Source organism: Boleophthalmus pectinirostris, unplaced genomic scaffold (genome assembly GCF_026225935.1).
Source record: "Boleophthalmus pectinirostris isolate CB_2022bp ecotype Guang Dong unplaced genomic scaffold, ASM2622593v1 HiC_scaffold_16, whole genome shotgun sequence".
Classification (NCBI taxonomy): domain Eukaryota; kingdom Metazoa; phylum Chordata; class Actinopteri; order Gobiiformes; family Gobiidae; genus Boleophthalmus; species Boleophthalmus pectinirostris.
In genome coordinates this window covers 9,155,616-9,169,529 of record NW_026571095.1, presented here as the reverse complement: position 1 = coordinate 9,169,529, position 13,914 = coordinate 9,155,616, and the positions used below count along the sequence as shown (strand labels likewise).

At 40.4% G+C, this 13,914-nt stretch overlaps 1 protein-coding gene and 1 pseudogene across 1 annotated transcript in view; one reads left to right on the top strand and one right to left on the bottom strand.

Moving 5' to 3' along the window:
- asic1c (acid-sensing (proton-gated) ion channel 1c) overlaps positions 1-13,914 on the top strand; it is a 190,210-nt gene that overhangs the window by 68,408 nt on the left and 107,888 nt on the right. The gene's annotated exons all lie outside the window — the stretch shown is intronic.
- On the bottom strand, positions 8,738-8,855 carry LOC129408436 (5S ribosomal RNA; annotated as a pseudogene).

Genomic DNA, 13,914 nt, shown 5'->3' with positions numbered 1-13,914 from the left:
GAGAAGAGGCAACCCCAGAAACAGTAAGAACATATGTTTTCAAAGTATTTTATTACAGTTAAAGTCCCTTAAAGATATAAATGTTAGATAAATATTTAGAAAAATGTTTAGATAAATGCAGTGCTGTGTAACATTCCAGGCAAAGCAATAATATCTCATATATCATAACATTTCTCCAAATTGTTAATAATGTCCAGCCAACTAAATCATAAAGAGTGCAGTGGTGAGTGAGAGACTTGTTTGTTTCAGTGAGATTGCTCATTGGTCACCTATGATTTAATACAGTTCACTCACCTCAGGTTAGCAGTAAAGAGCTTAATGGTTCGCTGATTCTGCAGAAATCAGCAATGTTTTTCAGCTGATATTAAAGAGATTACTGAGGTACCTCAGTGTGGCTTTGTAAATACATATTGACCAATGCTGTTTTCTATGAATTGTTAGTGATGTCCAGCCAACTAAACCTGGTTATAAACCTGGGTGAGTCCAGTTTGTGCAGAGTGGAGGAGGAAGCATGCATATACAAGGCATCACCACAGTCCATAGACTGCTAGTCTCTTTCCGCCAAGTCTTATCACAAGCAGCCAACGGTCTGGCATGTTCCCCACTTTGCAATGCATAAGTAATACTTCACTTCCCAGTATGAGTATACAGTACTATCATGGCACAAGACAGATGAAGGGGTGGGGGCCTTTGTGCGGCTGCTAGTTGTGTCCCTGCCCCCCAAAGCTACAGGCAAGAGGCTCTCCAGCTAATGATCCTTGGCAAATTAAAAAGTAGCAGCCCTGAAACCAAAGCAATGCTGTTCTATTCATCAGAAGCATCCCCATCTTCAGACTGGGCGGAACCAGAGCTTGTTCAGTCCACTGTTTACCCAACCTCGTCTCTATATATGAGAGAAAAGGCTGCTTATCATGTTTATATCATATCATGTGTTGTTCTGATACCATTTTTTGGGATCTGATCCGATGCTGATACTTGGCCTCTGTGTGCTCGCCGACAACAATACCAGTCCGATACCATAGTGTGAAGAAGTATATGTAATTAAGCTACTTTATTTTGTAACATACAAGAGCAAAAAATAAATCTTCTAAAAATGCTATTTTTAAAGAAATGCAAGAATAAACATGCATTTCATTAATATTTTAGACCTCAAAATCTTAATGATCTTGATATAAGTAGTGCTGATTTAAGCTGATTTAAGCACTTTCACTTTCTACCACAGTGCTGATAAAAACAACAGTAAGGCCTTAAAAAGACGCTCATCCTCGGAGCACATGGCTAATTATGTAGAGTAATTAAAGTCTGAGTTAGCGCTCTTGTTGTTGCCGCTGTTATCGGGCTGCAATCTCCCAGTTATTTTACCAAGTTGAGCGTCCACACTAAAGGTTACATGAAGGTATCAGAGAGGTTACACAAATGTCTTGTTTGTTATTATGAGTATGATTATAAGTGTCAGCAGAGCCTCCACAGTCTGTGTTTAACCTGCTCTGTGCGTTACTAGTGGCTCGCATCTACGGGTCCTCATTCAGGAAAATACATTGTTTTTATCGGATCTGTGATTTGATACCTGAAAAATGTGCGGTACTGGAGCATCTGCCAATACCGGTATTGGAACTACCCTAATAGTTATAGTATATTTCTAACATCTAAGCTGTTTTGAGAATCAGACTTATGGCTGCCTCTTATCATCTTATTAGTTAAAGACTGGGTATTAATGTTAAATCCATTTTTTGAGCTTTCTATCTTGTTATAATATTGTTCCATCATCAAACATATGAAGCAGTTTTAGATGCCATCCTTGCGTGTTTGAGTATTTAGTGATCTCATCTGAGTGCTTTTTGAACCCTCCTTGTGGTTAACTGTAGGATCCTGTGCAATGCTCAACCCACAAGCCTATGTCATCTAGGGGTGTGCAAAAATATTGAAATATCGATATATCGTATCACTTGATGTGATGATACAGTATCGATATCGTGGGCTGCTGTATCGATATATCACCAAGAGTACTTTTTGGTACATTTTACTAAATTATTTTGTTACAGTGCTACAGTTTTGTTGATTGTTTAGAGGAAGGAAACTTTTTTATGCCACACATTTGACATTTTCACTGTTTTGATGAATAAAATGTTTGTGTTTCATATGAACTTTGCACAAAAAGTGGTTTAACAAAGACTTTTAGTATCACAGACATGATTTAGTCTTTACTTTTAGAGAACTGCATTGAATTGACTTGAAATATATCATATTGAATGGAAAGCTCACTGTATCAAGATATGTATCGTATCGTGGCCTATGTATCGATGAATGTATCGTATCGGCAACTTCATAATGATACCCAGCCCTAATGTCATCCATGCTCCCATAGACAATCCTTTTGCGGGATGCACACTGATTGTGTTGTGATAGCGCTCTGAAGGGGTAGTGAGTTAACATGGGGAGCAACTTCTATTCAGTGTTTTGCTTTTTGATAATACTGATTGTGTCTGTTATTATTATATTGGTATTATCCCCCCAGTATTTTGTAAATCATGAATAGTAGCGACAATAAATTCCAGTAGATTAACAGTTTGGTACAGACAAATTCATGTCAGTCTGACAGTATGAGCACCTGTAGTTACTCTAATCTGACGCAAGCTGCCATGATTCAACCTGCAACTGCAACATTTGCCAGTGTAACCTAGAATTTTAGGTGACAAACTGCTTGGGTGTTGAATTTTAAGGCTTCACCAAATAAATACATCTCTGTCCATCTATAGTTTCGACAATCTTAAAGCCTATTATGCAAAATCAGCTTTTTGGAGATTTTAACAGTGTTATTGTTGTTTCCCCTTCTCCTTTACCCTCTCAATGTTGTGTGTGTGTTGAGTGACTGTGTATGTTTGAGCAATCTTTAATCTCTTATTTTCAAGTTATTCAAATTTATTATATTGCTGATCAGCTGCCGTTTTCGTTGCCACCAGCATACACCCACTGCTCTGTACTTAGTTAGTTCTTGAATTTTATTCTCTTAATCAGTGATACTTATAGGATTCAGCAGCATCGTGTAGTCATTTTGGTACAGCTACTTGTTAGTGTGACCTGCAGCTATCCATAGCCGATCGCAACTTTTTGTTGTGAAGATGGTTCCGAAGAGGTCAGCTCCCATTGGACACCACATTTTTATTTATTTATTCATTTTTGATGAATATTGCGATTTAAAATGTGCAAACTATAACATAATGATCCATGGGTGTCAAAGATTATAAATATATATCAGACACAAGCACAATATGTATTCTTTAAAGCTACACCAAATAAATACATCTCTTCCCATGTATAGTTTCTACAGTTTTAAACATGTTAATATAAATTCTTGGACCATAACAGCCATACCATCATATAACTCAAAATCAGCATACTGTGGTAGCATTGTAAATTGGGAAGTCTGTGTAACTATGGAAACTTTGGAACGTCTAATAGGAAACTGTAGACAGATGTTCAAAGTGGGGCTTGGCTTGATCTCCTTATTTTTCTCGTCTCACTCCAGTGCACAAAAACCTCATCACAGGCAGGCAAAGAACAAAGAGGTCTGAATTGATGAGTAAAATGTGCAGGTTTCTATAGACTTTGATGGATTGGACAGCTGTTGCATACAAAGGATTGTCTTTACTGTATAGAGGCTTGAGACTGTGTGTAATTGCCTGTTAACTGCTCTTGATTACACCATTAAATCGATGCATGTCCACAGTGACACACACCACCACTGCACCTCATTATAATCTCAAATGTTATCGGCACAGTGGGTTTGGCTGCATACAAACTACAGGTAAAGATCACTAGGCCTCATTCATGAATGTTTTCTTAAAAAAATGTTCATAACTTCCACTTTAAGAAGATGCTAAGAGGACTCTACGCCAGATTCACAAAGCGTTCTTAAGCAGCCGTATTCCTACATTTCATTTACATGAAAAATGAATATGTTTTTAGTTAGAAACACCCTCTGAACATCCATATATGATCAATATGGGCCTGGCATTATGACATGTGAAAGCGTGAGGGAGAGAGTGACCGAGGATGTGAGGTGGAGTGTGTCTACAGACTACAGCTGTTTTACAGCTTCAGCTGCGATTTCAAATGTCCAAACTCACATGAACGCACTCAGGGAGGGAATATTTAAGTCATAAACTTATTGACATAAGCACGTTTGTTATATTGACACACTTTCCCCCAGGTAAATAGCGAGGGAGGGGGCCTGGGGTGGGGGTGCATAAGAGTGCGCTCTGCTCATGGGGTGTTGGGGGGTTGATGTCCAGTGCAGTGACCAGGCGCAAGGCTGTGACAGAGACTCATATGGAGGCACTGGGGCAGGGACAGACTGAGGCTCACTGCAGCCTGTATAAAGTCTGTTAGACCCAATAGACACATGCTCTATAAAACGCCTCATAAATGTTATTGGATCACGTACGCATATGTTATAGGAAATAATTTATGAAAATATAAAACTTACAATCATGAAAGAATTTGAATTTTTTTTGTTAAGAAATGTTTTTTTCAGTTAAGAAAAAGTTTTGTGAATGCCAAAAATGTTCATAAGAAGGCCTTAAGTACAAGTTTGTTTGTTAGAAACAAACGTTGAAATAATTAATATTAGGGAAGTGTCTAACAAGTCTGAGAGTTGTAAAGAGAGGGAGGGGACCCTGGATGTCTTAGACAGAAGTTTTTTTTTACCTTGAGTACTCAACACTGTGCGTTAGTTTCGGGTATTCAAGCCTGACTCTGCTTCCACACAAGGAGCTAAGAAGGACATCAAGGAGACAGGCTGGCTGAGATAAAATGAGAGGTGTGTAGCATACTGCTTCTGAGACGAGTTGACCAAGGAAACTGATAATGTCAAAGAAGGACAGATTCTATAATGGTTGGATGACACCAGCGCTAACCACAGAGAAATATCAACAATGAACTGGAGGTGTCTTTGCTAAGACTATGAAGGGGATGCAACCATAACTAAAAGCAACATGGCTATGAGCAACTGTAGCATAAATAAGTTCTGTATGAGTGCATTTCACTATATATTCATTCAGTCAAAGAGAGTTTAGTAGCAGACTACATCTTGTAATTTACCAATGTTTGTTTTCAGTAAATGATCGGGATAGTCATTATACTATATTTTGGGCATTTTATTAATTAAAGAAATTTTCATCTTGTTTTATTTCCATATCTCTGTACAACAAGTTGCAAATAAAGACAGGATAAAAAGATGTAGAACAAGTAAAAATGCATTTGCTTTCCTTAATTATCAGCAAAGTTCCACAAAGCAAGCTATTGAAGGCCACTCTAAATAAATGAGTTTGGCTTTGAACTGGGGCAGATCTTTGATGGAGCATCACTCAAGGGGCATTAGTGTGTATTTACTGCGTTTCTCCTAAAGTAAATTGCTGAAATTAACCATTTGTAACCATTTGTGATAGTAAATAAAATATCTTTCTTTCAGTTTGTAAGTTTGTTTGGATTTCCATATTTGTTTTAAAGAAGACCTGTTGTGCTTGTTTCTGCTGTATACCTATAAAGTATTAGCCAGGCTGGTGGCACCTAGTGTCTCTGCTCAATTTCATTTCTCTCCTGCGACTAGGTCAGGAATCGGAAAACACTAGACGGTTTGCAAGAACCCTGGAAGTTGTAGACCATGCACCGGCCAATCAGCAAAGAGCTGTGAAGCCATGACGTCAAACTCAAACGCCTGTCTGGGTCCCTTTTGTGGTGCAGCACAACAGTAAACAAAGCCGATGAAATGGATGTAGACGAAGCCATACATTCTGTGTTGGCAACGATTCCCGAGACCGAGGATTTAAAGCCCGAATAAAGAGAATGTTTGCTGAATTTTTTCAAGGTGAAAGATGTTATTGCCCTTCTTCCTATGGGACTTGGCACATTACGTACATCAGGACCAAATAGCAGCAATTGGTTAAATAAAAAAAATACCCGCCTACCATCGAGCGAACAAATCCTAATGCTGCGAGGTCAGGCAGTTTCCATGAAGTGAAATCAGCTGATGAATCAGGCTAACAATGTGTGACACCTGTGGATAATCAGCAGTATAGCGTCTTGAAAATAAGTGATTAAAGATTGATTAAATGGCTCTCAAAAGTCAAATTTGCATACATTTGCTTTGACTAGTAAACACCTATAATCTCTAAATTTCTTGAGAGATATATTGCTCTGTATTATCTAAATATTACTTAGTATATATCTCGATGACATTGTGCCTGTATTATTTGATACCAGGAGCGACCATAAGTCTAAGGTTACTCAAAACCAAAGTGCACTTTCTCAGGGACACTCTGTACTCTGTCCCACTCTACAAGAAATGATGAGGCTCTCAGTGACATGATACAAATCTTCTCTGGACTTGATCTTTTTAGGTCACAGTGAGTGTATGAAATGATAGCTTTCACAAAATAGACTTGATTTGACTCCTTGACAGAGCAGTCCCTCATGTCCATCGAGGGCCCGTCTTAAGAGCATTTCTCATGGCCGGGTGGAGCCGCTCACTGTCTGCCATTGGTCACCGAAGCTCAAGAGGGATAGGTTATAGTGGAGGCCCTTTCGCTGGAGCATGTACCAGCTCTACTCCCTGCCTCCAACTGCAATCTCGCACATGACTGGGCTCCAATTAAATGTGGATTCTCAGGTGTCAGGGCACTTCTGTAACCGCCTCAAAACACTTCCAGCCTCTTCTCGTGTGTTTCGCCTCAGACACATAAAGATTCATTTCACAGCGGAGATAAAGTTTTGCTCAAATCACATAAATATCAACCCCCCCCCCCAAAAAAAACCAAAAACACTGTGATGAATGTTGGCAATCATTTACAGCCATGCTCTTTCACTTCAATGTATTTTTCTTTATTTCGGAGCTTCAGTCATTTTGAAGTAGGACCAGGGGAATGTGACAGTGAAGCATATTTTAGAGAACGCAGACTTCATTGTGAAAGTATCTCAGACAGGACATAATCTCCAGACCTGCATTTGCTGACAGCGGAGATGCAACTATGGTAAATAAATGACTTGTTTATGTTTTGTTACACAGTGATTTGTGCGGAGAGATATGAGTACAGCTCTTTTTCTGATGGCCTTGCCCTTTTTTGACTTTGCAAAATGACACGATGTTAATCTATGTGTTTCATTTGCATAAACAGTGAGGTAACCGTATTTTCTTGGAATAATGCACTCCTTTTCATTTGGCAGCTCCTATCGGCTTAGCTTTTAACACTCAGTAATGTGGTGACAATTGATTTAATTTCATTGTTTAATGTTTTGCATGTTTTTATATTGTATTGATTTTAATGTGAATGTTTTATATTGTGTTGATTTAAATACGAAGCACTTTTGTCACCTTGAGTGTTGTAAAGGGCTCTATAAATAATGTTTGATTGATTGATTGTACATTTGACATGATGAAAAACTAATTACTGGAATTTGTTGTCAGAAAACACACCTCAACAAGTTTAGACAAACGCTCTGAAAATTTATTATGCTGACATTTGTTGTAGCTGTTAACTAGAGATGGACAGATATACTTTGGAATCCAGAGAAACCGATGGCCCAATAAGCTCTGCTGTTATTTTTGGGTAGATTTTGTTAATTTTCCCCAAATTATCAAATAACAATTTAGTTCGAACTCATCCACAACCTTGTTTTACTACAAACTGTGTAGAGTGCAGTGTAGTCACATTTTTGTAGTACCCTTTTTAGATTTCATATAAATCTTTATCCATACATTTTCATACACATTTAGGCAGCTGATTGGGACAAACCAAATATTGGCCTCTGCTGAAGATTTAAAGGTGCACTGTGTAGCTTGCAACCTGCATGGAGTTGTTAATGCTTTGGTTTAAACTGTCCACAGTATGTATGTATGCATGTATATGTGCCGAACCGTTTTGGTACGGGATGTTCGGTTCGGTGCAGGGCTGTGCACGAGTGATTTCATGCAATTTGTGCGTGTTTACATTCCAGCACTACATGCACAGCTCCATGGAAGGCTCGGCTCTTTAATATTCACCTTTCTTTAATATTGACTGTGTCCCTCCGAACCACATGAATCCTCGCAAAACTACGGCCGTCACGCCACGGTCCTCACTTTCCCCTTTTGCTGGCATGGAATCTCTGCCACCCACCTGCCACCCCTGCCGGTCTACGCTTACTGCAGGCAATGTGAACACGTTGGTTTTTCTGGCCAGAAATATGAAGATTGAGTGAAACTTCATGCTGGAACTGTTAGTGCTGTGCTTTACTTTTTGAAAAGTTTTATTTACTGTTTACAAGGAATTTATTTTTTATAATATTCATACAGCTGTTGCTTATTTGAGAATATTTTACTTAACTTACTAGTAATACCAAGCCGCAATTTGCATTTATTTTATTTTCCCATTTGTATAATGTTAAAGCAAATTGTTGGTTTAATAAACATAAATTAACAACAAGCAAATGGTTTTAATTAATCATTGCATTTATATAGCACCTTTCAAGATATCCAAAGTGCTTTACACTTCATTATTCATGGACTCAACACTCAGTGATGGTAAACTACTACTGTAGCCACAGCTGCTCTGGGTTCAGACTGACAGAAGTGAGGCTGCCAATTTGCACCATGGGCCCCTCCAACCACTACCATCTCTCATGCACACACCGCTTTCATACTAGACAATGTGGGAGAAGTGTCTTGCCTAAGTACACAATGACAGTTTCTGCCACTGGCACCCCACTGTGGCACCTGGTGTTCGCAGTGGTCTCCCATCCAAGTACTACCCTGGCCCGACCTTGCTTAGCTTCAGAGATCTGACAGGATCAGGCTTTGACAAGCTGGTATGTCCACATTTGCATTTTGTTCCCATACTGTACCGAAAATGAACTGAACTGTGACCTCAAAACCGAGGTACGTACCAAACTGTGATTTTTGTGTACTGTTACACCTTTACTAAACTGTAATTTGTCTTGCAAGTCTTCAAGGAGATTCTTAAGTTTATGGCCATAGTGTGGAACATTCTAGGCAGGTGACGGGCCCTCCACCAGATAAGTTACACAGTAGACCTTTAAGGCCTATTGCCAATATGCTAAAAAGTGCACATATCAGCCCTATCTCTAGTTCTAGTAACATTTGCAAATTTCTTACAGAGGTTTTGGTAGCTTTTTAATCGAGAGGGATGTGGCAACCAAACATTTCCTGTTTTCTTATTTCTAAATCTAAAAAGCAGAGCTTTTTGTATGTCCTTTATTCATCCTTGAAATACTGGTGTAGTCCATTCACTAATGAAACTGAGAGCATGATGAGTATCTTTTATTTATTTATTTTAAACATTGATTTTACAAACAATGATCTTGCTATTCTTAAACTGTCCACACTGCTTATTTGTATACTATCCTTGTGCTTTTAGTAGAGAAACTGATATCAGCAAACAAATCCAGTAGAAATAAGTCTGTTTTACTATTATGGAAAAATAGTGGTGATTTCATGTTTTATTATCATTTTCCCCCTTATTTTATACTACAGAACCATTAATTGTGGACTAATGACTTACGTAACATTTCCACTACTTTGATAATATCCTCTTGGGCATGTATGCATTTATATATTTGCACTGATGTAAATGCAAAACAGCACTTCCATTAACTCACTGTGCCTTTTCACAAACCGTAGCTCTTCTCACTCATCAGATCTACATGTCTGGCCTAATAAACATAGCCACCTACTGCCAGTCTTTATTAACTCATTCTCTAAAGACTCTTTGAAATCTCTGGGTGACATTACTGAGTGACATTTCCTTTCACTGTCATGAGCAAATGGATCTTTTAATTGACCCAGAGAAATGTCAGACGCGGAGCCTTGGAAGGACAAATCCTTTTAATGCCTGGCTCCAGATAGTGTATTTGTGTTTACCAGGCAGCCAGATGATATACATGTATGCATTTCACAGGCATTCGAAACCATCTGTTTTCCAGGACATAGATACATGAAAGTGTGGTGCTTTTTGTCACAGATTTGTAGGGTTCATTGTTGAAGATTCATGTAACTTTATTTTGTTTGTCCTTATAGAAATAAGGGCCGTTGTTGAATAAAAAAGTTCTTGATTGACTAAGGACATGCCCTGTGTTTTTAATGGTGGTGTGTCTTTTAACTCTGGACTACGAGTCTGTAATGAAGTTTTGATGATGATAATTACTGGACTAAAAGGGGGGACAGACAGCATGGCACAGACAGAAGCTCTCAAAATGGGTATAATCTTGCACAAATAAATATACAGGGTATAACAAGTAAACAACAGCTTCATAAGTGAAAAGGCAGACTGTTCAGTCGCAGCAAACCTCCAGCTAACTCACTGCATTCTCCTTTCAGTTGTCCATATAAATCCTTAGTGGTTCTTTGCATCATGCTGGGGAAAACTCCATGTATCTCTATGGTAGAATATTCAACAGTTACCATGGTGACACAGCAAACACAGTTAACTTTTTACATTATCTGAAAACTCAAATACAAAATGGATTTAACTAAATTCCCTATGATCAAGCGTTCATGGTCAACAAAAAGGTGTGAACGATTAAATGAAAACTGTTGGTGAATGCTAGCCAGCTTGTGTACCTGTGGGGAATGTTTAGTAGCCATCCATCCATCCATCCATTTTCGTCCGCTTATCCGGGGCCGGGTCGCGGGGGGAGCAGCCTAAGCAGGGACTCCCAGACTTCCTTCACCCCAGACACGTCCTCCAGCTCCTCCAGGGGGACCCCGAGGCGTTCCCAGGCCAGCCGAGAGACATAGTCCCTCCAGCGTGTCCTGGGTCTTCCCCGGGGCCTCCTCCCGGCGGGACATGCCCGGAACACCTCCCGAGGGAGGCGCCCAGGAGGCATCCGGAACAGATGCCCGAGCCACCTCAACTGGCTCCTCTCGACGTGGAGGAGCAGCGGCTCTACTCCGAGCTCCTCCCGTGTGACTGAGCTCCTCACCCTATCTCTAAGGGAGCGCCCAGCCACCCTGCGGAGGAAACTCATTTCGAGCGCTTGTATCCGCGATCTCGTCCTTTCGGTCACTACCCAGAGCTCATGACCATAGGTGAGAGTAGGAACGAAGACTGACCGGTAAAATCGAGAGCTTCGCCTTTCGACTCAGCTCCCTCTTCACCACAACGGTCCGATACAGCGACCGCATCACTGCCGAAGCTGCACCGATCCGCCTGTCAATCTCACGTTCCGTCCTTCCCTCACTCGTGAACAAGACCCCGAGATACTTGAACTCCTCCACTTGAGGCAAAGACTCCCCACCCACCCGGAGAGGGCAAGCCACCTTTTTCCGGTCGAGAACCATGGCCTCGGACTTGGAAGAGCTGATCCTCATCCCAGCCGCTTCACACTCGGCTGCAAACCGCCCCAGTGCACATTGCAGGTCCTGGTTCGATGAAGCCAACAGGACAACATCGTCCGCAAACAGCAGAGATGAAATCCTGTGGTCCCCAAACCGGACCCCCTCCGGCCCCTGACTGCGCCTAGAAATTCTGTCCATAAATACAATGAACAGAACCGGTGACAAAGGGCAGCCCTGGCGGAGTCCAACATGCACCGGGAACAGGTCTGACTTACTGCCGGCAATGCGAACACAGCTCCTGCTCCGGTCATACAGGGACCGGACAGCCCTTAGCAAAGGGCCCCGGACCCCATACTCCCAGAGCACCCCCCACAGGACACCACGAGGGGACATGGTCGAATGCCTTCTCCAGATCCACAAAACACATGTGGACTGGTTGGGCAAACTCCCATGAACCCTCGAGCACCCCTATGGAGAGTGTAGAGCTGGTCCAGTGTTCCACGGCCAGGACGAAAACCACACTGCTCCTCCTGTTTAGTAGCAATAATCCTAATAAAATAATGTTGACTAAGACACCACCAACCTAGCCAGGCTGGCGCCACCTAGTGCCTCCGCTCAATTTCATTTCTCTCCAGCAACTAGGTCAGGAATTGGAATGCACTAGACGGTTTACAAGAACATTGGAAGTTGTAGACCGTGCACTGGCCCATCAGTGAAGCACTGTGAAGCCATGACGTCAAACTCAAGCGTCTGTCTGGGTCCCTTTTGTGGTACAACACAACAGTAAACAAAGTGGTCGAGATGGATGTAGATGAAGTCATACATTCTGTTTTGGCAACAATTCCCGAGATCGAGGATTTAAAGCCGGAACAAAGAGAATATTTGGTGAATTTTATCAAGGGGAAAAACCTTATTGCCCTTCTTTCTACAGGATTTGGCGCATTACATATGTCACAGCCAAATAGCAGCAATTGGTCAAATAAAAAGGTACCCCCCTACCGTCGAAGTGAACAAATCCTAACGCTGCGAGGTCAGACGGTTTCCACGAAGTGAAACCAGCTGATGACTCAGGGTACCATCAACCAATCAGTTGAATAAATTACTACAGACCTACATCCATAATAAAACAGCTAACATAACATTTCCATTTCCAAATTAACTCCTAAACAGATTTTGTGTTATAAAAGAACAAGAAATGGACAATAGTTCAGTCTCACCATATTTTCTCTCCTCGCAAATATAATTAGGAGAGAAAGTAATTAAGCGTTCTGTGCTTTTACTATACAATGTTTATAATGCTTGAGTTTGGAAGGCAGGCACATAGGAGAGGGCCTGGAAAGATAACTGAAGCGTTTTACAGTCTGCAATATGCTTCTGGAAAAACAGAGAAAAGATACAATACAACAATGTAAACTTCAGCAAGTATAGCCCCAACTCCTGAAAGAAATTCCTCTGGCCCTGGAGATTGGGAGAGTCCAGCTTTTTCATTAGAGTAAAGACTGGATGGCCAAAAAGGTGAGAGGAGATTAAACATTAAAGGCCTTAATTAAAAAAGTGAATAGCGCTTCGAAACAAGGGACCCTAAATTTGCATTATAAACTTAATTTATACCAGTCATTTATTAAAGCACATTGGCTTTTTAGGGTTATACAAGAAAGAAGCTTAAGACATGGATTAGACAAGAAAGATTAAAAATACAGATTGATATCAGTCTCGTCCGCATGCCCTCGGTAGCGTCGCAAGTCTAGCCAAACTTTTTCTGACAAAGGAGAAACAAAGGAGCTCAATGGTCACCTATCATTTACAAATAAAATCTCACCTCATTGATTCTGCAGAAATCCACAATGTTCAGTCCCCTATATTTTTTCCTTTATTTTTCCAATATGAAAAGACCATGCCTGTCCCTGATGTGTGTATTGTGTGTGTATAAGCGTGTATTCTGGATCCCATGCAACAAGAGAAATCAAATAACCCATGAATTTAGTTGTTTTTTGTTTTTCTGCTGGTGGTCTCAACTTTGGATCATATTATTCTGAAAAATCTTCACATTATCTTAAACATCTTCAATCAATTTTACAGCAATAAAGAGTGCAGCAAGTATTGGCCTGACTCCGGAAAGAAATGGCCTGGCCCTGAAGCGTCATTTGGACTGTTTGACCAGAGATTCAGGGAGTCCATCTTTTCCCTTAGAGCAAAGATTGGATGGCCAAAAAGGTGAGAGCTGAGCGACAGGAGGTAATGGGGTGGGTACAATTAGGAAGACACTAATGCCAATATTGATACAGAATTAAGTCAGCCTGACCTGCTTTGAACTTAAACTAAAACAACTAAACTTTGCCATTTTTAGAAATTGAATTGTTGTTTTGTTCATTTGGTTTGGTGGATTAAGTCTTACCTTTGTAGGACTTTGTGTATCTTTATATACATTTCAGGGGTTAAGTATTAGTATATGTGTATGAGGGTCCAAATGTCATTTTCTGATCTACGTTATACTGTAATGTTGTTTCCTCATCAAAAACAGACCTGAAGTAGTGTTTTGTTTTATTCACATATATTTAACACAAAAACCCTGCATATTTAGGCTT